This window comes from Triturus cristatus, chromosome 12 (assembly GCF_964204655.1).
Source record: "Triturus cristatus chromosome 12, aTriCri1.1, whole genome shotgun sequence".
Lineage (NCBI taxonomy): Eukaryota > Metazoa > Chordata > Amphibia > Caudata > Salamandridae > Triturus > Triturus cristatus.
Genome location: NC_140595.1, coordinates 567,380,773 through 567,385,328, shown reverse-complemented (window position 1 = coordinate 567,385,328; position 4,556 = coordinate 567,380,773). Strand labels below are relative to the sequence as shown.

The window sequence follows — 4,556 nt, the reverse complement described above, 5'->3', positions numbered from 1 at the left end:
CATCACATTCTTAATAAAGGTTCTAACCATTTAGGGCCAGAGTGCAAGTTTGGAAGTGTGTCTGGCAGGCTTATTTTGGCATTCCCACAGTGGTGCCTTTAAAAACTGGAACCATAATGGAAACGTCAAAAACAGTTCCTACACGATATGGACTCGAAAGTCCATGCTGTGCAGGAACTGGTGTGCATGCATACAGGGAGGCGCATGTTGTGCCCCCCTGTGTGCATCTACTCGGCGTGAGGCACAAGGGGGCCCTGTGGAGCCCTCTTTGTTTCCTCTCTACCAGGGTTTACATGGAGGAGGAACCGCCATGTAAACCCTAGTGGAGAGGACACTCATGATATGCTTGGCGGGACCACGGCAGTCCCGCCAAGCATATTGTGGCTGTTCAAGCAAGGAAGGGTTGGGTCCTTAGACTACCTGGACTGGACCACTGTAGCAGTTTTAAGATACAAGATGTCCAGATAGAACATTCATAACAAAATAATTAATGAACATGACCTTAGACTTAAATTTCAAAGCCCGTGTGATTTATTTTACTTTTCTTTTACAACTTTAAAAAAACAAGATTATATCATCTATTTTACGTCATCTTGTCGGGCAACACTTTATTTGGATTAACATTTGCGTGTAATCTTCACTTACAAAACAATCAAACAAATTATAATATAGCACAGTGAAATACGGTAAAGCAACACAATAACCGTGTGTGGTATTCCCAATTGTGATAATATATAATAAAGTACAAGTGACCAGTCCTCGATTCAAAATACACTGGACAGTCACTAAAAGTTCATTGACAGAGGCTTCTGCCTACTGCCCTGCCTGTGTCGTACGCTCAGGGATAGATCACTTGAAGGGTGTTGTCCTTGAGGGGAAAGGATGATGTTGAATACTCCCTCGTGGCACACCCTATATGCCTTATCCCAAGAGCTGGAGTCAACGCGTTTCCAACCCCATCCTGCTGGGGGGTTCTCCACAGGAATGGAATTGGTCTTGAGAGCTACAAAATTAAATAATAAACATGTTTTTTAATTACAAGGGCCCTGCTCCACATCTATAACTCAGTCAGTTATTTACAATATATTTTAAGGTACCTGCATCGATGTCAAAAGTACCAGGAACTTGGTGTTCAGGGGCGAACGCTTCTTTTAGGCGTTGTAACTGCGAGTATCAACATAAGACATGTTTTAAAGTACTTGCAAGGGGACCTATTTGGAGTGGTAATATGGAATTAAGAGAAGACACTGTACTGTTTTCCTTGGAGGGGTACCGGAATCAAGTTTGAAAAAGAAGGTCTCTTTAAATTGTGCACTTCTTTTCACATCAGTCTTCTTACTAAAGGGAAGATAAGAGTGGCCTTAGTTGCGAAACTACCGCATTGGGAGCAGGCTGCATGCGAGGGGCGCGCGCAATTTAAACTGGGCTGATAACAACTTGGTAATTATTTTGACCGCCCCCGCTGCACGAGTCTTGCGCTCCTTCTTTCAAATAGCCCTTCTGGCTCGCTTGTTACACGAAGAGCATTTTAGTTATCACCCAAGCTTTGTGCATGATATAATCGGTCACGCTTGACCTGAAACACTTGCCTTGCGTTAGAAGAGATCGGGCACGAATGGTGTTCGCCAATCTCTGCTCCGACTTGGCTGTTACTTCCGGCCTTGATTACTGGATTCAAATCGGGCCCATTTGCAAGATCCGAACTGAATTGTCAAGTCTGATGCATTATGGGAGCCGTAGTGCTGTAGGGTGTATATTAGACATTGCAGAGGTGTAGAACTCAGACTGATGAATCAGATTTGGCAAACTCAGACAACTCATTAGGTCCCCGCATGGCTGTGTCAAATTTCATGATAAAGAATGCCTCTTTTTGAGTTAGAAGAACTTCTGGATCGCCATCCCTCAGATTCGAATTTATGGCACAGAGGACTGTCCATTTGAAATCATTTTCAGAGTGTTTAAGTGTGACATAGTGATTGACCATGGGCGCAGTTAAGACCTTGTTCTTCAGTCTGGAGCTGTGTTGAACAATCCTTTGTCTCACTTCTTGACTGGTTTTGCCTATGTACGTTTTTTGACATGGACATACAATGGCATGCACCACGTTTTTGGTCTTGCAATTTGTAAATTCATTATGAAGCCTATATTCACTGTCGGTGAAGGTGGTTCCTTCTATTTGTGATGGCCGTGGATAGGTTTAAGATTTAACATAGTGCGGCGAGTGTCTGTTCTTTCTTGAGTGGCGCAGTGGTGCATATGACTTGTTGTCCAATGTTGTGATTCTTTTTGAGCACAAATAGTGGGGGGCCAACATTTGGTATAGATCCTTCAACGAGGTGCCAATTTCTCCAGAAATCTTCTTTAGAGGTTGGGGATGAGGTCTGAAAGTCGTGACGCAAACAATGAGTTCAGTCGATGGTTTGCTTTTTTTGGTCAGCAGGTGTTCCCTTGGCATAAACCAGGCTCTCTTCAATGATTGTTTGAGAAGCCTATGGGGGTAACCTCTCTCCTTTTCATTCAGTGTCTCAGCATGTAGTTAAAAATCCTCACCTCTGGTACAAGCTGAATCTGATGTACGGATTGCGGTTATTGAGCCATACATGGAATTCCCTCAATGATGATTCTGAGCCTTTCCATATGCACCATACATCATCAATACATCTATACTATTGCATTATTTGATCAATGTATGGATTGTTGTTATAGATAAATCGATGTTCATACATGGCCATATACAGCACGGTCATTTCTGGAGCAAAGGGCAAACCCATGGCTGTCACTTTGACTTGTAGAAAGAAATCTTCTTCAAATTTGAAAAACTAATTGCAAGGAAACAGAAGCCAAACTGAGAATGAACTCCGTTGGTACTTGGTGTGGTCTTGGTCGTAGTTCCAGGTAGAATTCCATTGCATCCAATGCATCCTGCTGAGGGATTTGAGTGTAAAGGAATGAAACATCCATGATTACTAGGATATGTATGTTAGGGTCAAAGGCAAACCCTTCGACTTTGTTAATAAAATCCATGGTGTCAAATTGTGGAATCAGGACCACTGAGCCACCTCCAGGGAACAGCGGTTCCCTGGCAGCGATGGTAGTCTCATGGCGGTCCCACCGCCTGAGTCGTAATATGGCAGTCAAGAGACCGCCACTGCAGCACCCATGTTAATCTGGCGGGCCGACGACTGCCCGACTCTTAATCGGGCCCAGATTGTACAAGGTTGATTTATGCAACATGTATATAAATGAGAACTAATCAGCAGCCCCATAATAATAGTTAACTAAGGTCTATTCATTTGTTGCAAAAGATGTTCCTTTAGGATAGCTTGATATCAAAACACCTGACCATCTTATCTTTATAGCAATTAATTATTTACTCATTTAATAAACTTTTTTTATTAGGGGTTCCTGTATAACCTCTACTATTCTCTGTTAACTTTGATTGGTTGGATTTGTTATTAGTTTGAAAAGTGTCCCTAAAAATATTGTTGTCAAAATAATGACAATACAAACAACTTTGCATACTTATAATGTAAATTTGTAAAATACTGAGTACAAAATATTGGGTGAAAAAATATTGTTCAGAAATATCTACCACAAATCTACTGCAAACATAGGGACTGATTTAGAGTTAGGCAGGCAGCCCACCATCTGTCAGCATGGAAAAGGGCATTATACCCGCATTGTGACAGATCACCTGCTCCCATATTTAGAGCTCACGGTTAGCCCAACACTGTTAACCTAGCTATGACCTCTGTATGCTCAGGGGATCCCATAGTAGCGTTTCTGGTGAAGGAACCAAACGTTTGGTGAGTGGCTACTATGTGCTTTGATAGTCATCTGATGGTTTATTTTTTTTCAAAAACAATCATCTTAAGTGGGAGTTTTGTTTGTCAGAAAAAAACAAATTCCTAATGACCCTACACCCAAATAGTTTTTTTCAGGTTGTGGGAGCATTATTTTAAATTTTTTGTTTGCTGCACCGAGGTTATCTTAGTTGTGTTGGACATCAAGCAATCAATTAATCAATTGCCATTTAATAAAGCAGATGGCTGCTTCCAGCAGAAGTGTCATGGAGCACAGAGCAGACAACAGAAGGCTAGCCTTGATATCTTAAAAAACTAGACAGTATCAAATAACCAGGCTTTGAGTTTCCTTTTCAATGTGACCAGTGACTCACACCATCACAAATTGGATGACAAACTGTTCCATATTTTAGCAGTAAGAACAGTGAAAGAACGTCTTCAGCAGAGTGTCTTCAGGTATTTTGTAATCTGTAACAAACAGCTGTTGTTAGACCTAAGTCCTCTCTCAAGTATACGGGGTCTATTAGTCAGGTAGCAAGGGGCATCTCCACAGAAAGCTCTGAAGACCAGTGCTACAGATTTAAATTTAATGCGCTGTGCCCCCTGGAGCCACAGCAGTTGTCTCAAATGAGGAGAGATATGTTGGCAATGAGGGACTCTCCTAACAAGTCTGCCCGTTGTGCTCTGGATTATCTTTAGTCTATGTATCAGATTTGTGGGAAGGCCAAGTTAGAGATTGTTTGAGTAGTCCAG

The 4,556-nt window shown here is 41.9% G+C and overlaps 1 long non-coding RNA gene across 1 annotated transcript; it reads right to left on the bottom strand.

Moving 5' to 3' along the window:
* Window positions 1-508: 508 nt before the first annotated feature.
* Window positions 509-1,639, bottom strand: LOC146776273 (uncharacterized). Its single transcript, XR_014972188.1, has 2 exons — window positions 1,098-1,639; window positions 509-1,003 (listed from the first exon to the last, which is right to left on the bottom strand). It is a non-coding gene; the product is annotated as an uncharacterized LOC146776273 (long non-coding RNA).
* Window positions 1,640-4,556: the final 2,917 nt, after the last annotated feature.